The sequence below is a fragment of the Leucoraja erinacea genome, chromosome 23 (genome assembly GCF_028641065.1).
Source record: "Leucoraja erinacea ecotype New England chromosome 23, Leri_hhj_1, whole genome shotgun sequence".
In the NCBI taxonomy this organism is placed as follows: Eukaryota; Metazoa; Chordata; class Chondrichthyes; order Rajiformes; family Rajidae; genus Leucoraja; species Leucoraja erinaceus.
Window position 1 is genome coordinate 8,068,534 of NC_073399.1, and position 22,854 is coordinate 8,091,387.

The 22,854-nt window shown below is 41.9% G+C and overlaps 1 protein-coding gene across 3 annotated transcripts in view; it reads right to left on the minus strand.

Annotated features, from left to right (window-relative positions):
- Window positions 1-6,275, minus strand: part of helz (helicase with zinc finger) — a 174,593-nt gene extending 168,318 nt beyond the window's left edge. For 2 of the 3 annotated variants that reach the window (XM_055653763.1, XM_055653760.1), the window contains exon 1: window positions 6,183-6,275. The gene's annotated coding sequence lies outside the window, so the exon portion shown is untranslated. The remainder of the gene's footprint in view (window positions 1-6,182) is intronic. The other variant, XM_055653762.1, reaches the window with a different exon arrangement.
- Between the last annotated feature and the right edge of the window lie 16,579 nt (window positions 6,276-22,854).

Below are 22,854 nucleotides of genomic sequence, written 5' to 3' on the forward strand. Positions count from 1 at the left end.
GAGAAATCTGGACTTCAGCTCAAACAACATTGAATTTAGTCTAAGTGGACACAGATAACAATACTGTTAAACTGTAGAATGAAAATACAGTACTCCAATTTGAATCAAGATAGCACAGGGTTGTAATAAATACTCCACCTTTTGCTCTGCTGACTTCATTCTTTTGACAGGTCCCTGAAATTACTCATGCAGCACTATTTCCCATAACCAATGGCTCAAAATGTTTTACCAGATTTCCCAATGAAACAAATACTAAAACTTCTTTACTTTATAGCAAAGCAAAGTGTCCTTGCCTTAGATGCACAGAATTAACAAGATCATATATACCCAATGATAAAGATCCTTTATTTTATTGCTCTATACCATTGCTTCATAGCAAATGCATTCTCGGGTTCAAATGCAATAAACTCAAAGGCATCCATAAATGCACTGCCTTAAAAAACACAAAATCCCAAAATGATTCATAGGGACATCAAACTAAATCTGATGCCTGGCCAAATTAAGAAGAAATTAAGGCAGACGACCAAGAGTTGAATTGAGGAGACGGAGACTGCAGATGCTAGAATCTTGAGTAAACACACAGAGTGCTGGAGGAATTCAGTGGCAGGCAACATCTGTGGAAGGAAATGGACAGATAACGACCTTCTTCAGACAGTGAAGGTAGGTTTTATGAATTGTGATAAAGAGTGTTTCACAAAAAAGAATTTAGGATTTTGACAGCTGCAGGGTCACTAATCTACATCTTGTGATGGATGTCTTACTTTGCTTTGGATATCAGTGATAGAATCATTTCAAAAAAATGTTGTAGAGATAGGTTCCAACTGGCAGTGCATTTACACTGTTAAGAATTCTTCATAAATATACAAATATAAATAGTGAATATTCTTATGGGTCACTTTTGACCATGTCCACAAGCTCAAACGGGTTAAATGGCCTTGAAAGCAGTTTTCACAATGAACACAACAAAGATTTTTTAAAGTGAGGATATTGTCAACCATTTTATTATTTCTTCACTTTGTAGTTTCAAGCAAGAGGAGTGAGCAAAATTAGTGTTGTTCTGAATATAATTAACCCACAACACATATTTTAATAATGTAGGTAAAATGATTTGAAAACAATCTACTTTAATTCAGCTTAAACCATTTCCTAGGTGAAGTTTATCCATCATCTCAGATTACTGCCAACACTGATGTAGACGTTGAACTAATCGTATTTCATATTACTCCATCATTGGTTTTATCCAGATAGTTTTTTTAAATTATAATCGGTACAAATAATATCTGATGCTACATGCTTTATGTAGCTTAGAATTTTACGTATTATAGCATTATATATTAACGATCTCTTAAGTATCAGTCATTAAATAGTACAGTATATTTACTGGAACATATCCAGATACCATTTAAGATACACTGTTCACTTTGCAATATGTTAGTTCAAAATTTAACAATGATAAATTCACATTCAAACATCCTTCTTTAACCCAAAGATATTTGACAAGACCACGTATGACAGCAAAAGAATAAAGACAGCATTGCTCACAAGATTTTAATTCTGATGTGTGCACATCAAACCAGAATCAGACAGAACACCTGGGATTTTATCCTTCAGGTGCAGACAGAAGAAAAACATTGGCCAAATTGAGCACTCTGACTCATTAAAAATAATCTGAGCTATGGCAGTGGCTTAATAGGTTTATCCAATGAGCAGCTGAGCAATAGACAATGAAGCTTCCACTTCAATCCTCATTCTGCGATCTCCTCAACAACATGACCTCCACCAGGGCAGCTGCAAAGTTCATCAAACTTAGCCGCAGCACTTCCAGCAACAGGCATTAAAAGTTTTTACTCCTGTCTACAATTCAGCAACCATGATGGAAAGCACACAAGAACCATGATGGAAAGCACAAAACAGGTGATAGCAGAACTACTATACCTTCAATGGTTGGGTATCCCATTGCGATTATTATAGCAAAGACTCACACTCAACCAAAAAGAATAAAGATCTACCAACATTCAGAAAGCTTTACCTTAGCAAGGAATCAAATGGTAGGAGGGAGTTTTTATGGATATATACACTTTTAGTTAAAAAGCAACAATTGCAGGCATTAACTCCAAGGTTGAACTAAAGACAAACAAAACTGATAAATTAGCCAGAATGTAATGAGTTTATGTTTGTACAAAAATACATTGCAGATAAGAGTAATATCAGCAAAGGAAGAAGAGTTCTAAAATGCTCAGAGTTAAATGTCAGCACTACCAACTAGATTATTAGCAACAGTAAGCAAGAAGGTATAGGAAACATTAAGTCTTCAATGCCACAGTAAGTTCATACAATCAAATGAACTGATGACAGCTAATGGTACAAGCCAAACAAAGAGAAAGACTGGACAGATTAGATAATATCTTAGATGTAATGTATCAAACAAATGAGAGGCAGGTGAAGGATGGTGGGGAAAAGGTTTATCTTGGTGGAGTCACCAAGTGGAAAGGAGAAACTTAAAAACAGCAAAAAATGACAAGCGATGAAGAACAAAAGCAAAATACTGCAGCTTTTGGAAACTCAAAAATAAACAATGTCAAAGAAAATATTAATACTGTAATACTAACTCAAAAACAGAGAAAAGCACGTTTAAAAATAAATCCATAAACTCTGCACAAAATAGAGAAAGAATTGCAGAAAGCTCCAAGCAGCACCTGTTCAATGACACAATAATCCTGAACTCAAGGGAAATGATACTTGGTATGACAAATATACATGTATTACATGTATTATCTATTACATGAAGACATCCTGTATTGTATGCACAGATTTCTGTAATTCTTTTCAAACATTTTCCATGCATTGATGGGCAGTCTTTGAGAAAAGCACCACAACTCCTTGGGTGAAAATTTTCTCAACGTACTTCATAATGAAATCAGAACTCGCAAGGGCAAAAGAGCCTTTCAATTAGCCATTTGTGTCACGTTCAGCAAACAACCAATTAAACCACTTTACAAAAAAATCTATGGTCTTGAATCAAGATTAACAGCTCTAAGAGACAAAGATAAATTATTTTTTGAAGAGAAATTTCAGGTGGGGAATTCCAAAGTCAAAAGGTCAGAGATTTTGGAAAATCAAAGGGAAAATTGAGGGGGCTCTGTTATTGAGGCATCAATTTGATGGTCATTTTTGAGAAAGAGCACCAGACTTCCAGTACTCCTTGGGTGAAAACTTTTTTTTTCTCAATTCTCCTCTAACCTTTCCCTGAATTAATGAACCTTGATCTCTTGTTATCAATCCCTCTGCCAACGGTCATAGGCCCTGTCTTTCACCTATATCTGAGCCTTTCAATTAAAAATTTCTCACAGGTATGTGGATAGGAAAGGTTTAGAGGAATATGGACCAAATGCAGGCAAATGGGACTATTTTATATGGGGCATGTTGACTGGCATGGACGAGTTAGACTGCAGGGCCTGTTGTCATGCTGTATGACTATGACCCTGACTCTATTTGGGTTTGCACTGTTCATCGCACTACTTAAAAATAATCAAGCGTTTATTAATTATGTTAAGTGATGTAGGGTTTCTTAAATGAAAGAACATACTAGTCATACCTGGTTTATAAATATATAATGACCTGTTCAAATGATGTGTCCTTAGCTGCCTTTATACTTCCATAATTTTCTGAACAGTTCGCTCCATCACTGGGAATGTCAAATGACAACCTACATAGAGATGTGTCCCATTGAACACTTTTAGCAAATGCAATCTTGGAATTCTGGTGTCAAATTAATTCACCACCCTGGGATTCATTTATCATTTTGTTGATCAGCTCTTACTAATCACAACATTGGCAGAAAATAAACAAATTCAATTGGAAATATTTTTTATATTGCTCCGATTCCATTTGAAGCTGACAATTCATCTCAGCTGTATTTTATTAAATAGTTTGATTGTAGAGAATGTGTTGAGCTCCAATGCAAAAATACACTGTTAAACACTGTAGCCCACCATACAGTGTAGTTCTTCAATCACTTCATATGGTTGAGATTTATTTTCCCCAAAAGAACTGGGAGAACGTGAGGAAAGATTGGAAGACGGTTTGTCCTGGGAGGGATGATACAATGGAAAAATCCCATTGATGGTATGAGGTGGAGGAAGGGGCAAGAGGGGGAAGGGTGATAATAATGATGAGATTGAGATGCTCCAGGAGTAATGCCCATCCACACAATTAATAAAATATGCAATTTATTGTCCAATGCTTGAACACATTACATGACATTAGCCCAAGGCAGACACAATAAGGAAAATCGGTATCAGTTATGGTCTCAGTAGAAGTTGCATTTGATTGCACCACAATTTGCCTCATTATTTTTCAGTTTAATAACAGTAAGTACAGTAGAGCACCATTGCTGAATGTCAGAGTAATACAATGCAGATTCATGAGCTCAATTACACCTTGGGAACAACACCGAGCTAGTAGGAATCAGCTCTTTGCCAGGAAAGGATCAGTTTGGGAAATGAAGAAATAGGAAGACAAAAATTCAACGTCAACCACAAACACACTTTCAGAATAGCTGGTTAAAATGCAAACTTTCATATAATAACATTATGCTACTTTGCCTGCAAATTGGCAATGATCAAAATTCAACCTTATTATTTTAGATGCTGAATATTACTCCTCCCATGGAAAAGAAAAAATCAAGATTTTACTTTTTCCATGAGATTCTAATCACTGCGCAGGTAAACGTTCAGAGACTTTACACTAACACCCAAGTCACAAATATTACTAAAAGATTAGGAGCAATGGTTAGAAGCAAATAACTCCTGCTTCTGTTCAACCAAAGCAGCAATGTAAAAGTGGTTGAAAATTAATCCTCATAGATTATTGGAGCCATCATTTTAAATTATACATGTGAAATGTACTATTTCCAGGCGTTGTGTACAAAAAAGCATATTAAAATACTTTTGTGATAGTAATCAGGCAGAGCAAATGAGAAGGAAAATGACAAAAGCAAAGACTTCAAATGTATGGCCACAAGGCAGAGGCGTGATAGAAGAATAGGAATCATACTGTGTGGAGGAGGGAAATAAGAAGTATGGATTAGATGATGGTGTAAGCACTGAGTCCCACTTTCCAACTCTTCTCGACTATTTGAAAATGTGTGCAAAATCAAAAACAAAATGGCTTAGGAACATAAATATCTTTAATGAATTGTCTTTTAAACTTGGCAGCATAAATCAAAATATATAATTTAACACATTCTGATATTTGGAATAGAAAATGCAGGGTTTGGACTGCCAGACCCAAAAAGCTAAAAGATTCACAAATGGACATCTATTTGAAAATGTGAAATGAAAATGCAAAAAGTTTTTAAAATGTTGTCAATTGGTGACTACAATATAACATCAGGTTAGTTTACCTGACAAGTTATTGTTGGATGCCTGTGAGTGGTGATGTAATAGAGTAATGGTAATGGAATCCTACTTCAAAACAAGTGTGCAAGCACAATATTATTCATGCAGAAATAAGAGAGCAAATAGTAATAAGTGAAGTAACATTTATTTTCTGAACGGGGACCGAGGATAGAAATAGATGAACCGGCAGCACAAAAATACTGTTGGAAAACCTACTTTACACAAATGTCATAAAGTTATTATTTTGTGCTTTCTATCTTGACGAATGTGGAGTAACAGTGGTGTGTTCTAGTTGTAAACATGTAGTCAGACACACGGGAGTGCGTAGGTGGGGTTCAGGAGCAATGGGTATTTTTCCTGGTGTCTACCCTTCAGCCCCCCCCCCCTAGTCGTGGTCCTAAACCCTGGCCCTAATCCTCCCCCTCCCCCCCCCCCCTCCCCTCTTGTTTACACGTTACACACTCCGGCCGCGGCAGGCGGTGGGCCGACTAATGCCTGAGCTGAGGTCAGTGGGAGGCTGGTCGGCCCCAGTAGCCCCCAGGTCTGTGGCTCCGGGCCCAGGTTATACACGGCGGCCACCAGATGCCCCCCCCCCCCCCGCCTCCCGTTCAAACAACAACCATACTGACAGCTCCCCCCGGACCCGCTGAGAGGTAGCGGGCCGCCTTAGAGCGCCTCACTCCTCCCCTGCCTCAACCTTCCGCCTCTCTCACCCCTCCACGCACACGCCCCGGGGAGGCGGCAGGCCCCGAACCGGACACAGCCACACAACTCCGCACCTACCTTTCCCTTTACTTTTGCGCCATCTTGGATCCACTTGTCAGCGTCCCCCAAAGGCATTGTGGGAAACTGACCCTCGGCCCCGCCCCCTCCGCCCGGCCCCGCGCATGCGCCGCCGCTCCCGCCCGGACACCTTCAAGCGGACAACAGGTGGAGAGGCGGCAACACCTGGATCACCTGGACGCCCAGCCTCAAGGCCAGATGTGGAGAGTCCCCCCACAGCGGTGGAATGACTGAAAGAACAGCATCCTGGAAAGGGCAACACCTGGGGATCAGGTAGGGACAACATCTGGCTGCAGGTGGAGAAGGAGCCAGCTGGGACCAGGTGTTGCCCAGGAGAACATCAGTTGAGACAGATGGATAGAAGGAACTACAAATGCTCGTTTAAAAATAAGAGACACAAAGTATTGGAGTAGCTGAGTGGATCAGGCATCATCTCTGGAGAACAGGGATAAGTGAAGTTTCGGGTCAGGATTCTTCTTCAGATTTCTGCAGCAGTTGAGGTAGGTTGAGGAGGCTGCAACTGGAAGAGATAGCATAGTTGGAAGGGTAACACCTCAATCAATGGCGTTTAGAGCACTGAAGGCTATGTAGTCCATCAATTCCAAGCCATTCCCTTTAGAACAATTCAGGCAACTTTATCAAGTCCATGCCATTATCTCTAGATCAATCAACTGCATTTAGCCTATAAACACCATGCTATTCTCTGCAGAACAGTCCAGTCAAAGTCATTTGACCCATCAAGACCATGTAATTCTTTGTTCAACACTATTCCTTCTCAATTTATTTTTGAGATAAATTATTATTTTGTTTCCATAACTTCTATAGGCATTGAGTTCAAGATCATTTCCACATACTGCACAATAAAAGTTGTTCTTTGCTTTTAGAAACATAGAAAATAGGTGCAGGAGTAGGCCATTCGGCCCTTCGAGCCTGCACCACCATTCAATATGATCATGGCTGATCATCCAACTCAGTATCCTGTACCTGCCTTCTCTCCATACCCCCTGATCCCTTTAGCCACAAGGGCCACATCTAACTCCCTCTTAAATATAGCCAATGAACTGGCCTCAACTACCTTCTGTGGCAGAGAATTCCAGAGATTCACCACTCTCTGTGTGAAAAATGTTTTCCTCGTCTCGGTCCTAAAAGATTTCCCCCTTATCCTTAAACTGTGACCCCTTGTTCTGGACTTCCCCAACTTCTCCTCTCTTTCTCGCCCACAACCTTTCTCGCCCACAACCTTAAAATCTATGCTTCCTAATTATTGTTCCACTAGCTCACGGGATGGCTTTATTAGGTTAAATCTATCATAATCCTGTTCACGGAGGTGATCAAATCTTCCCTCAACCTATTTTCTTCCAAAAGAACCAATTCAGCTAAAAAGAAACGATATGAATTTTATTTATCCCAGGAGAGAAATTGATCTACCAATGGTCATAAAACACAAGATACATGAAACATGAAATTAAAGTGACGAGTGGAAAGGATTGGGGGGGTGTGCAAAGATTTTGGGGGGGGGGGGGGGGGGGGGGGGGGGGGGGGGAGTTGTACAGTTTTATAGCCACAGGGAAGAAGGATATCCTGTGGCGTTCTGTACTGCATCTTGGTGCAACCAGTCTGTTGCTGAAGGTACTCCTCAGGTGACTAGTGTGTCATGGAGTGCGTTAGTTGTCCAAAACGGTACATCCCAAGAACCTTTCTAGTAAACCTCCTCTCCACTATCAGAAACCATTGTATCCTTTTGAAAGTTCAAAGACCAAACGTGAACATTCTCTAGGAAGAGTAAGGAAAGTGTCCCTTTTGGCCTCACCTTCCATTCCACCAGTGACTCAATGGGTCGTCCACTGTAATTTCTGTCAGATTCAAAGAGAGGCAAATATCTGACATGCTCACCTACCTTTTAAACTTTCACTTTCCACAACAGTCCAACAGCCAGAGAGTCATTCAGCACTAAACGGTAAACTGGAACACCCTGCCACAGAAGGTAGTTGAGGCCAGTTCATTGGCTATATTTAAGAGGGAGTTAGATGTGGCTAAAGGGATCAGGGAGTATGGAGAGAGGGCAGGTTAAATGGCGGTGCAGGCTCGAAGGGCCGAATGGCCTAATCCTGCACCTATTTTCTATGTTTCTATTTAGCCTTCAGAGTTTGCACCAACCATTAAGCACCCATTCATTCACAGCGCCCAATTTCTGGAATTTTAGAGGAATCCCACATGCTCACAGGGAGAACATGCAGACTCCACGCAGATGGCATCCGAGGTTGGGATTGAATCCAGTCCACCAGAAGCATGAGAAGGACCTCAGTTAGCTGCACCAACTGTGGCTTCCAGGTGAAGGAGCAATTCAATTTATGTCAGAACTGGCCATTTTCTAATGTAAGGTTATCCACCAGTAACATTGGAGACTCAACAAAATGCAGATGCTGGAATCTTGAGTAACACAAAGTGATGAAGGAACTCGGCTGGTCAGGCAGCATCTGTAGAGGGAATGGACACACGACTCTTCGGGTTGGGAACCTTGTTTAGACTGATTAGCACCAGAGCAAGTAAAATTAGTTAATTTGTTCTAGTTCCATCTCTGAATATTTAATTTACTTACTTTTTTTTTCCAGTTTTCCAACCATTGTTTTGTTCTGCTTCTCACAGCTCTGGCGTTGTTTGTTCTCTTTCCTCTGTCTTTGCGTATCTCCCATTATTTACACCTCCTTCAGACAGATCAACCATTCACCACCCTCTTTTAGACAACACCTGTAGCATTTGTATCACCTTGGTCTCGCCCTTGTCACTGAATCCCTCTGATCTCTTCACCCTCCCCCTTCTTTGCAACTTAAACCTAACTTTAGGTTTTCTCTTTTTCCCAGTTCTGACAAAGGATCTTTGAAACTCTGTTGCTTTCTCCACAGATGCTGCCTGACCTGCTGAGTATCCCCAGGATGTTCTATTTTTAGAACATAGAAGATAGAAAAGTGTGATACAGGAAAGAACCTTTTGATGATGCACATGATGCATATTTTTGGCATATCTTTCTGTTATTTTCTTCTTCATATCCAACCTAGCTTCTCCTTTAATTCATTTATAATGTTCAGCTCGACTTCCTTCTGCAATAGGAAGTTCCACACTTATAGTAACATTTCCCTCAATTTAATTTTGAATTTTAAAACAGCTATCTTGTAATGAAAGCTACAGCCGGGTATAAAACGGAGAGAAAATACTTAGTATATAGATCAAACATTAATTAAAGTGAAAACCTGGAACTGGTCTGTCGGGTTCAACACACTTATAGTAACATTTCCCTCAATTTCATTTTGAATTTTAAAACAGCTATCTTGTAATGAAAGCTACAGCCGGGTATAAAACGGAGAGAAAATACTTAGTATATAGATCAAACATTCATTGCAGTGAAAACCTGGAACTGGTCTGTCGGGTTCCATTTCAGTGAAAAAACTCTAATCCTCAGCCAGTGTGTCCAAAGGTGACCTCAGACTCCCTAATATACCTCATTAGTTTATTTTCAAGATACAGCATGGAAACAGGCCTTACAGCCTGCCGAGTCCATGCTAACCAAAGGTCACCGATTCAAGTTAGTTCTATATTATCACACTTTCTCATCTAGTCCCTGCACCCAAGGGATCATTTCCGGGGCCAATTTCCAGTGCCTACAAACTTACATGTCTTTGGGATGTGGGAGAAAACCGGAGCACCCGGAGGAAACTCAGGCGGTCACAGTGAGAATGTGCAGACTCCACACTGACAGCACTCAAGGTGCAGGATCAAACTGGATCTATGGTGCTATGATCATGGACATTGGTTACAAACGCTGTCTGACAAGAGCTAAGGGCATTACCAGAGCCCCCACACACCCACAATATGGACTGTTTACACTGCTGAACTCTGGGAGGAGGTACCGCAGCATGAAGAGCGGGACAACCAGGTTCTGCAACAGCTTTATCCCCGAGGCCATAAGAATATTGAACTCACAATCAAACCAATGCTAGAACTTTCTTATACATTGCCACTTTTAAAAACTTTCCTATATATCTATTTTACAGAACTATGCACATGAAGCACTTTTTATGGGCACACTAAGCACTTTTACTGATCGCCTGATATAAATGTTATATTCTGCTGCTACTTTGAAGAGTCAATGCAACGAAATTTTGTTCAATGTGCACTGTGTCTATGTGTATACCTGAATGACAATTAAAGTTATATTCTATTCTATGAGGCAGCAGCTGTACCACTGTACTGTCAATTTCTAACCCCCCCCCCTTGCCCCCATCAGAGGGATGGGTCAAAAATTGCTGGTATTACCATCATCTTCCACACTCAATTATTTTTTTTTAAAAAATGCCATTAGACATATTGAAAGATGTTAAGACAGTACATTAACACTTTGGCCATGGAGAGAAAGAGAACGACTTCTCGAGTGATTGACCTCCACTTGCCTCCATCCTTCACAGTCCTTCCCCCAGCACTCCGCACGCACTACTGAAAACAACGACTCAAGAGAATATCCGACAACCAACAGCGAGCCAGTTGGTTGGGAAGAAGTCTCTACCATCCCAATGGACCACAGAATGCGTGTCTTAAATATTTCATTCAACAAACTTTTTCAACTGGGTGTAATGTTGATGTTACCCCTGGCTGCGTTGTCTAGAACCAGGGATCACAGTGTCCAAAAATGGGTCATCCAATCAAAAGAGAGTTGAGAAGAGACCTCTTTATTCAGGTTGTGAATACTATACTTCTCTTCCTAAGAGGGGTGCGTAACATTTTGCCATAATCTCTATAAAGTTCCATTTTAATGACATTAATGAAACCTGCCCATCACCTGGCCCATAGTCATTTCTTAATATTGAAAAATGGATTCCAATCTCCATCTTAGCATTATTGGAGAGCCACCAACTTCCACTTACCAGAATATGTTGACTGCAGTGTAAGAGGGATAGACATGAAGGAGCGCCATACTGGTGGTTGGGACAGTGGCATGGTGCTGCACTGTGAGATTAACCCAACCAGGGTTGGGTTGCGCTGTAGGTGAGGCAGTTCCAAGAAGCACCATTCTGACGGAGAGGCTATTGTTGGAGGTTTGAGGCGTGGTTTTCACCTTCATTTAACAATTTAGCAAGGCACTTTGATATGTCTTTCTCCGTTAATAGCACTTCCCTTTAAATCAGAAGGTTTAGATTCAAGGCTCACCGCTGATACTCCATCGCAATACAGAGAGCGCCCTGGACTGTTGAAGAGAGCATAATAAACTGAGAATCTTCTTCGCGTGGACATCGGTGTTGGTTTATTACGATCACGTGTACCGAAATACAGTGAAAAGCTTTGTTTGCATGCTATACAGTCAAATCATACAACAGAGGGTTCAAAGGGTATTTTATTGTCACGTGTACCAATTAAGGTACAGTGAGTCTGAGGTCATCCTTCTCGGCCCCTCGGACTCAATCAAAATGATAGCAGGCAGTCTTGGAAGCCTTACCCCACTACTCAAACCTCACGTCAAAAACCTCAGCGTGATATTTGACTCGGCACTGAACTTTGACAAACAAGTCAATGCCGCGGTAAAAGCTAGCTTCTTTCAGCTTCTTGGACATCAGCTAAAATAAAACAATTCCTCCACTTTGATGACCTCGAAAAGATCATCCACACATTTATCTCCTCCCGCCTAGATTACTACAACTCTCTTTACACTGGCATCTTCCCTGACCCACCTGCAACTGGTCCAAAACGCCGCATCATTCCGATCCTGGCCTCTCTCCACTGGCTCCCTGTGCGGTTCCGTATACCTTTCAAGACCCTCTTCTATGTCTACAAAGCCCTCAATGGGCTTGCCACCTCCTACATTAAAAGTCTTCTCACCCACCACTCCACCTCCAGGTTCCTCAGATCGGCCGACTTGGTGGCTGCTGAATATCCCGCGGTCTAGGCATAAGCTTACAATACAATACAATACAATTTATTGTCATTTGAGCCTCCGTTTCCACAGCCATACAAACAAAGACAATTTCCTACAGACATACACACAATTTAATTCACACAAACATCCATCACAGTGGGATCCACTGTGATGGAAGGCAAAGTCTTTTCTCTCCCCTGTACTCCATTTCTCTCCTGATGTCCAGGCCCCAGGCGGGCGATGATAAGTCCCACGGCCATTTTAGGCCGTGCCAGGCGATTTACGGCCCCGTTCCCGGTCTAAAAGTCACAGTGTTGGAGCCCCCGGCGGCGCTGTAATGTCCCACGGCCATGAAGCCGTGCCGGGCGATGTACGTCCCCGCTCTGGGTCGTTCCAACCCCGCGACACGGGCTGGAAAAGTCGCATTGCGGGAGCTCCGGGAAGCGGTCTCTCCCCCCGGACCCGCGAGCTCCCGATGTCCCAGTCCACCGGACCTGCGGCTGCGTTGCTGGAGCCTCTGAGCCCCAGGAGTCGAGTCGCAGCAGCGAGTCACCACCGCTCCCCACGCTCCGAGGCCGGCCAGCCCCACGATGGTGAGTAGTCCGCAGCTCCGCAGTCTCCCGAGCCCCCGGGTCGTTCAGGTTGGAGGCCGCTCCACGGTGCTAGGCCCCAACGACAACGGAGACCCGACAGGGAAAAGGTCGGGTCTCCCGTACAGGGAAGAGATTTTTAAACAGTTTCCCCCCCCTCTCCTCCCCCCCCCCCCCCCCCCCCCCCGCTTAGGGGCGACCGCGCGTTTGCGGTTGCAGCTCCTAGACTGGAACAGCATCCCCCTTCCCATCAGAACTGCCCCCTCCATCGACTCCTTTAAGTCAAGACTAAAATCTTATCTATACTCCCAAGCCTTTCCTGACGTCCACTGAGCGAGGACTATATGTATATATGTATGTAGTTTGTTTGTTTATACTATTCTTATAACAAATGTAAAGCACTTTGGCCAACGAGAGTATTTTTAAATGTGCTATATAAATAAATGTGACTTGACTTGATACTCGATTTACCATACAGCCATACCAAAAAAAAAAGCAACAAGACACACAACTACATAAAAGTTAAACACTTCCCCACATTCCTCACCTCACTGTGATGGACGGCAATAAAGTCTAATCTTCTTCACTCGTTATTCTCACACATGAGTACAATCAAGCCAAATGTAAGTACAACAGATGCAAAGAAAAAATACCGGAGCGCAGGATATGGTGTTACATCATTATAGCGTTACAGTTACAGAAAAAAAGTCCTAGGACCATAATGAGGTAGGTTGGAAGATTTTGGCTCAATAGAGCTTGATATAGATTCACAATTAATTAAAGGCCCAAACGGTCATAGCGAAGATCAAGTTGCTTTTGCAGAACATGACTGCAGGTTGACAAACCTGGGAACTAAATGTTCCATTAAATTCAGTGTTTGGGAAGGACTGGCAAAAAGAAGAAGGAGGTGGGGGAGTACTTTTAGTGATAGAAACCAAGATAGTACAGCACAGGAACAGGCCCTTTGGCCCACAATGTGCATGCCGAACATGATGCCACAATAAACCAATCTCTGCCTGCAAGTGAGTGGTATGGTGAACAGTAGGTTGTAGGAGGATATTTTGACACCATTATTGATGCTAAAACAAAGCTCATTAACCTCTACTTCCTGAGAAGATTGAGTAGATTAGGTATGCTTGCGACTACTCTGTTGAACTTCCTCAGTGTACGATAGAGAGCACACTGACTCGTTGCACCTCCGCCTGGTTCGGTAACTTTAAAACCCAGAAGCGAAGGAGATTACACAGAGTGGTACACACAGCCTGGTCCACTACAGGTCAGCCTGACCTCCCAACCATTGTGCTGCTTTAAAAAGGCAGCCAATATCATCAAATATCCACACCATTCTGGCCACACTCTCATTTCACTCCTACCATGAGGAAGAAGTTACAGGAGCCTGAAAACTGACTACCAGGTTGATGAACAACTTTTCCACAGAAACCATCAGGGTTTTGAACATTACATAACACTAACCTCAGCAACCATGAACTACTATAGACTGTGTCTTTATAATTTTGGCACTATTATGGCAACCTGGTATGGTAATTAATTTATTTTATTTATTATTATTATTATTATATATGTTATTTTAATGGGCTTGTTAAGATGTAGCATGGAAGAACTACATTGTTCTGTTGTCGGTATATAGTATAATTAAACCCACTTCACTCTCTTGAGTATGTTCAATTCAATTCAATTCAATTCAACTTTAATGTCATCGCACAAATACAAGTATCAGTACAACGAAATGCAGTTTTGCGTCAGTCCGTTGTAGTTGTACATAGAAAAAACAAAAAAAAAATAGAAAGAGGGAAGATACAGGATTGGTACAAAATAACAAAGGGACGGAGGGATCAGAGAAAAACTCCGACTCAGCAGTGTGAAAGTCCACACCTCTAGTAAAGGTGTACCGCCTCCTGATGGGAGGAGGGCAAACAGTCCATGGTTGGGGTGTGACTTGAGACCAGCCCGTCTCAGACCGTTTTCGGTGGAGGGTGGCAGGGAGCGGGGCAATGTGAATAGTGCCTTCCTGTCCGCAAATCTTTGTGAAAGTGGCAGGGCAGGTCGGTAAAAGTTGGTCGGGAGGTGGGCTTTAGTTGAGCGTAAAACAGTGTGAAGTTAAACACTTTGGTAAAAATAACGGATAATCAAAACTGACTAAAAGTCACACCTCTAAAAGGTGTGCAGGAACAGACAGACCAGGATGTAAATGTGAATAAATCTTTGAAAGTGGCAGGGCAGGTCACGGGAGTAGTTAGCGACATATATTGGATCCTGGGATTCAAAAGTCAAAGCAAAGTTTACAAAAGCAGGGAGATGCTGAATGTGTACAGAGCAATGGTTATAGAACTGTCTCCAATTCTGGTCCAGAGGAGACAGAAAATATCACCAGGGAGGGATATCAGCTCCAGGTTTGGACTGGAGAAGTTGGGTTGTTCTCCGTGTAGCAAGAAAGGTTGAAAAAGGGATGTGGGCAAGGATATAATTGGCTGACCTAGGGATTTGTGAGATTTATTTCCGAGTATTGAGAGTAGCAATGGTGGGGATTGTTGTGGTCTTGACAGGGATCTCTGTATCCTCTTTAGCCACAAACGAGATGTCAGAAGATTGGAGAATAGCCAATGTATTTAAGAAGGACAACAGGGAAAAAACAGGAAATTATAGGCAAGTGAGCCTTTCTATAGTGGTAGAGTCATAAAATCATACAGCAAGGAAACAGGCCCTTCAGCCCAACTCATCCATGCCGACCAAGATATCCATTTCAGCTGGTCCCATTTCCCCACATTTAACTCATATTCTTTTCCTATCCGTGTATCCATGCAGCATCCTCATGAATCTTTTCCACACTCTTAACAACTTAAACAAGTTTTTCCTTTAGCAGGGTAACCAAAACTGAATACAATACTTCAAATGCAGCCTCACCATTGTCTTGTACAACTGCAACATAACATCCCAACATTCTTGTTCAATTCCCTTAGTGATGAAGGATAGTCTGCAAAAACCTTCTTCATCACCAGTAATTCCACTTGCAAGGAACTATGTACTTGTACTCCTATATCCCTCTACTCTACAACATTTCCTATGGCCCTACCATTCATTGCGAAGATCCTGCCCTGGTTTAACTTCCCATAATATAATACATCATGCTGATCTGAATTAAACTCTATTCGCCATTGCTTGGCAAACTCGCCAAGCTGATTGGGATCCGCTGTAATTCTTATTAACTTTCTTAACAGTCTATGATACCACCGATTTTAGTGTCATTTACATACTTACTAACCATGTACATTCTCCAAATCACTGATAGAAATGACAAACAACGATGGGCACTACATCAATTATTAAGTTGGAAAGTCAAGTTACAACCATATAAAACTTTAGTTGGGTCACGTTTGGAGTATTGTGTGGAATTCTGGTCGCCACATTGCAGCAAGGACGTGGAGAATTTGGAGAGGATTTGAAGAGCTTCATCAGGATGTTGCTTAGATTTGGGGATTTTAGCTGCAAGGAGAGGTTGAACAAACTGTTTAAGAAGGAACTGCAGATGCTGGAAAATCGAAGGTACACAAAAACCCACTGACTCCCATGGCTATCTGGACTACACTTCTTCCCACCCTGCTTCCTGTAAGGACTCCATCCCCTACTCCCAATTCCTCCGTTTACGCCGCATCAGCTCCACGGATGTGGTGTTCCACACCAGGACATCTGAAATGTCCTCATTATTCAGGGAATGGGGGTTCCCCTCCTCCACCATAGATGAGGCTCGCACCAGGGTCTCTTCCATACCCCGCAACACTGCTCTCTCTCCCCATCCCCCCACTCGCAACAAGGGCAGAGTCCCCCTAGTCCTCACCTTTCACCCCACCAGCCGTCACATACAAAAAGTAATCCTCCGTCAGTTACGCCACCTCCAACGTGACCCCAACACTCGCCACATCTTCCCATCTCCCCCCATATCTGCCTTCCGCAAAGACCGCTCCCTCCATAACTCCCTTGTCAATTCTTCCCTTCCCTCTCGTACCACCCCCTCCCCAGGCACTTTCCCTTGCAACCGCAAGAGATGCAACACTTGTCCCTTTACCTCCCCCCTCGACTCCGTTCAAAGACCCAAGCAGTCGTTCCAGGTGTGACAGGGTTTACCTGCATCTCCTTCAACCTCATCTATTGCATCCGCTGCTCTAGATGTCAGCAGATCTATATCGGTGAGACCAAGCGGAGGTTGGGCGATCGTTTCGCCGAACACCTCCGCTCGGTCCGCAATAACCAAGCTGACCTCCCGGTGGCTCAGCACTTCAACTCCCCCTCCCACTCCGTCTCCGACCTCTCTGTCCTGGGTCTCCTCCATGGCCACAGTGAGCAGCACCGGAAATTGGAGGAACAGCACCTCATATTCCGCTTGGGGAGTCTGCATCCATGAACATCGAATTCTCCCAATTTTGTTAGTCCTTGCTGTCTCCTCCCCTTCCTCAGTCCCCCTGCTGTCTCCTCCCATCCCCCAGCCTTCGGGCTCCTCCTCCTTTTTCCTTTCTTGTCCCTGCCCCCCCCACCCCCGATCAGTCTGAAGAAGGGTTTTGGCCCGAAACGTTGCCTATTTCCTTCGCTCTATAGATGCTGCTGCAACCGCTGAGTTTCTCCAGCTTTTTTTGTGTACCTTCGAGGTTGAACAAACTATTGTTTTCTCTGTAGCCTTGTTGTCTAGAGGAGAAATTGGCAGATGACACAAAGCTGGGTGGCTGTGTGAACTGTGAGGAGGATGCTATGAGAATGCAGGGTGACCTGGATAGGTTGGGGAGTGGGCAGATGCATGGCAGATGAAGTTTAAAGTGGATAAATGTGAGGTTATCCACTTTGGTAGCAAAAACAGGAAGGCAGATTACTATCTAAATGGGAAAATCAAGTTGGGAAAAGGGGAAGTACTACGGGATCTGGGGGTCCTTGTTCATATGTCTATGAAAGTAAGCATGCAGGTACAGCAGGCAGTGAAGAAAGTGAATGGCATGTTGGCCTTTATAACAAGAGGAGTCGAGTATAGGAGCAAAGAGGTCCTTCAGTTGTACAGAGCCCTAGTGAGTCCACACCTGGAGTATTGTGTGCAGTTTTGGTCCCCTAATTTGAGAAGGACATTCTTGCTATTGAGGGAGTGCAGCATAGGTTTACAAGGTTAATTCCCGCAATGGCGGGACTGTCATATGCTGAGAGAATGGAGCGGCTGGACTTGTACACTCTGGAGTTTAAAAGGATGAGAGGATCTTATTGAAACATATAAGATTGTTAAGGGTTTGAACACGCTAGAGGTAGGAAACATATTCCAGATGTTGGGGGAGTCCAGAACCAGGGGCCACAGTTTAAGAATAAGGGATAAGCCATTTAAAACGGAGACGAGGAAACACTTTTTCTCAAGAGAGTTGTGAGTCTATGGAATTCTTTGCCTCAGAGGGCGATGGAGGCCGGTTCTCTGGGTACTTTCAAGAGAGAGCTAGATAGGGCTCTTAAAGATAGCGGAGTCAGGGGATTTGGGGAGAAGGCAGGAATGGCGTACTGATTGCGGATGATCAGCCATGATCACATTGAATGGCGGTGCTGGCTCGAAGGGCCGAATGGCCTACTCCTGCACCTATTGTCTATTCTGATAGAAATTTATAAAATCATGAGAGACAGGTATGGTAGATGGTCAGAGTCTTCTTCCCAGTCAAATTCAGGGTATAGGTCTAAAGGAGATTTGTGAAGCAACTTTTTCTCACAGAGAATGATAGGTGCATGGAGCACATTGCCAGGGAGGAGATAGCACACCAACATTTAAGAGGCAATTGGACAGACATAAACAGGCAGAGAGTAGAAGGATATAGACCACATGCAAAGAGAGGACATTTGTTTCATTAGGCATCAGGTTCTGCACAGACATGGTGGGCAGAAAAGCCTGGTCCTATGCTATTTTATGTCTATATGAAGGAAGGTATTCCCATTGGCGTCAAGGGCTCAAAAGTATGGTTTTAAAGCCTCTGTTCCAGTTTCTCCCGCCCCTCCCAACCACATCCCAGAATCTTGTGGGTTTGTAGATTAATTGGCCTCTGTAAAATTGCCCCAACTGTGCAGGGACTGGATGGGAAAGTGGGATAACATATGGCCTGCAGTGTGAACAGATGGTCTGCATGGACTTGGGGCTGTTTTGATGCTGTATGGTTCAATTCCATTGAATATATTGCAGCAAATTCAATTTATTATATCTTACACTTTTGCTTCTCCCTCACGGCCACTCTTTCCTGTTCAAACTCCACCCAATTTGTCGAAGGGTCTCGACCCGAAACGTCGCCCATTCCTTCTCTCCAGAGATGTTACAGTGCCCTGCATAATATTTGGGACAAAGACCCATCATTTATTTATTTGCCTCTGTACTCCACAATTTGAGATTTGTAATAGAAAAAAATCACATGTGGTTAAAGTGCACATTGTCAGATTTTAATAAAGGCTATTTTTATACATTTTGGTTTCACCATGTAGAAATTACAGCAGTGTTTATACAAATAAATAAATGATGGGTGTTTGCCCAAAACATTATAGAGGGCACTGTACCATTGTGTGTGTATATATAAGAATGAAAGTCAAAGAAGCCATTATGAGGCTGAGAAACAAGAAAAAAAGTTAGAGACATCAGCTAAACCTTAGGCTTACCAAAATTAGCTGTTTGGAACATCATTAAGAAGAAAGAGAGCACTGGTGAGCTTACTGATCGCAAAGGGACTGGCAGGCCAAGGAAGACCTCCACAGCTGATGACAGATTTCTCCCTATAATAAATAAAAATCCCCAAACACATACAGACAGATCTGAAACACAGGTGTGGATTTGTCAATGATCACTGTCCACAGAAGACTTCATGAACAGAAATACAGAGGCTACACTGTAAGATTCAAACGACTGGTAGCCGCAAAAATAGAATGGCCAGGTTACAGTTTGCCAAGGTTACACAAAAAAGCTGGAGAAACTCAGCGGGTGCAGCAGCATCTATGGAGCGAAGGAAATAGGCAACGTTTCGGGCCGAAACCCTTCTTCAGACGTTGCCTTCTTCTTTCGGCCCGAAACGTTGCCTATTTCCTTCGCTCCATAGATGCTGCTGCACCCGCTGAGTTTCTCCAGCTTTTTTGTGTAACCTTCGATTCTCCAGCATCTGCAGTTCCTTCTTAAATACAGTTTGCCAAGAACTGCTTAAAAGAGCAACCACAGTTCTGGAAAAAAAGGTCTTGTGGACAGATAAGACAAAGATTAACTTCTATCAGAGTGATGGCAAGAGCAAAGTATGGAGGAGAGAAGGAACTGCCCAAGATCCAAAGCATACCACCTCATCTGTGAAATACGGTGTGGGTGTTATGGCTTGGGCATTTATGGCTGTTGGAGGTACTGGCTCACTTATCTTCATTGATGATGGTAGTAGCCTAATTAATTCTGAAGTGTATAGATACATCCTATCTGCTCAAGTTCAAACAAATGCCTCAAAACTCATTGATCAGCGGTTCATTCTACAGCAAGATAATGATCCCAAACATACTGCTAAAGCAACAAAGGAGTTTTTCAAATCTAAAAAATTGTCAATTCTTGAGTGGCTAAGTCAATCACCCGATCTGAACCCAATTGAGCATGCCTTTTATATGATGAAGAGAAAACTGAAGGGGACTAGCCCCCAAAACAAGTATAAGCGAAAGATGGCTTCAAGCTGTCATTGCCTGCAAAGGATATGCAATAAAATACTAAACATGACTACTTAATTTACATGGCATTGCTGTGTCCCAAACATTAAGGTAGCGATGTTACAAAACCTACTTTCAGCGGCTCTGCAGATCTGCCACTGGCTATGTGTGCGACTATGGTGTCTTTGAGCGAGGGGGTGGGTGGAGACAGGATTAAAATGCAGGTTTGTATCACTTGTCGGAGAGAGATTTCCTCGGGCTGCTAGTCGATGAAGAAAAATCGATCCGACTTCCGTTCATGTTTTTTTTTTTTTTTTAATCGCTGGACAATTTGATAGTTGGATTAAAGTAAAAAGCGACGTCGAACGCCTTCAACGTGATGGATCGTATTATCAGGACAAAATAAAAGCAAAGTCGTGTATTTCACATATAATCTTGCTTCTTGGGGTGGCTTTAGTCTAATTTTACGACGCGAAAATGTTATTTAGTCCCCAAACGATTCGGCCATGTCTTTGCCTGCCGATATGGGGTTAAAATTCACGGCAACGGCAACGTTCCAATCGTTCGCATTCCGGAAACACCCACTCGCAAGATGATTAAAATTATTTTTTTTTGGACAATCATGTCATAAATCGACTATGTTTTGTGTAATTGTCTATCCATAATCATTATTTTTATACTAAATATCTACAACAGTTTTAGTCACATGTATTGTGCAAAAAATAATCATTTTGATTATATTGGGAGTGGATGTTTCTAGATTATTTTATGAGAATTAAACATTAAATTCCTTCCATTTGGCATACAGGTTCATAACAGTGAGATTTAGAAATCATGTTATATTGTGAATTCTTGGGTGAATGGGATTAGTTTGTTATTTGGATACTTAGGCTATTTAAAAAATTCAGCCTTTTCTTAAGAAATTGATAGATGTTTAGATCTAGTAATTGAATTTAGATTAATTTAATTGATTAGATGAATTGATTTGATTAAACTGATGAATATGAATTTTTTGTTGGGTATTTGCTATTTGTTTTAGCGTTTAACTTTATCATTTATATCTTTTTTCCAAAACTGCAAATAATAACTTGTTTCTGTTAATGCTGTTCAGTGTTTTTTTTCCTTTACATTTTAAACAGATGTCTCCGAAGAAGAAATGCAAAATTGTCAATCCAAATGCCCAGCAAAAGAGACTGATTTAGACAGCATTCGCAGAGATTATCCGAATTTGGACAACTCCAAATGTGATGAACTACAGGACATTCTTAATGGGGAAAGTACTGGGCAGAAAGGCATGTCATGCATGGTTTGAAGATGCCAAAATTTAAAGTTTGAGGAAAAACAGAGTTGCTTATTGGTTACAATCTGAGGAGTATGATGATGCTACTGATTATGATATGCCAATGTACCAGCTAGCAACTGATCTTCTCCATTAAGACTTGGTCTATTGCTAGTAATTGTAATTTATTTACCTATCTGTTACGGACTTACAGCATATAATACAATAATATTAAAGTTCTGATCTTGAGAATATCTCATTTTGAATTTTCAAGGCAGTCTGGGTGTTTATTACTATTTCCGTCACATGCTTTAATTTCAGGTCATCCAAATAAGATGTTTCATATTTGTTTCAGAATGCTTCAATCTATAATAACTGAAAATTTCATTCAGTTCTCTTAATTTTTAAGAAATGTATCGGCTTTTGACTGTCCTCGATCACAGCGTTTGTGTTCAGCCAATGGAAAAGCAATAGGGAATAAGATGCTAATTTTCGAGTGTGAAAATGGCCATAACTTTTTTAATACTGAGGATATGAAAGTAAATTAGGTATCGAATTAAACTTTTTATGCTTTATCTGAAGGGATAAATTGCAGACTTGATTTTTAAAACTCTAAATTTTGTAACTTTGCTAATTAAGCTGCTCTGAAATGGGAGAACTATGTATAAACACTGCTGTAATTTCTACATGTTGAAACGAAAATGTTTAAAAGTGGCCTTTATTAAAATCTGGCAATGTGCACTTTAACCACATGTGATTTTTTTTCTATTACAAATCTCAAATTGTGGAACACAGAGGCAAATAATTAAATAAAGGGTCTTTGTCCCAAACATTATGGAGGGCACTGCACCAGCATTTTGTGTCTATCTCCAGTCGAAGTGTTGGTCAAGTTCAGCAAAGCTTTCTTGCACTGTTGCTTTCTGGGTGGATTGGACACTGGAACGCCAGCAGGAAATCAGCAGCACTCAAAATATTGGCATTTCCACATTTGAGTGGGGGTCAACCTGAATTTCATGGTATGAAGGTTTGGTGTGCAACAGCAAAGAGCAAAAGTTGAGTGGAGAAACAAGTGCAGATTAGGTTCATGTTTATTATTGTCACGTATACTTGGGTGCAGTAAAGAACTTTGTTTTGTATAGTATCATGTCAGATCAGACAACACAATACATAAATACAATCGAATCAAACTCAAGTACAATAGACAGAGCAAAAGGGAAGATA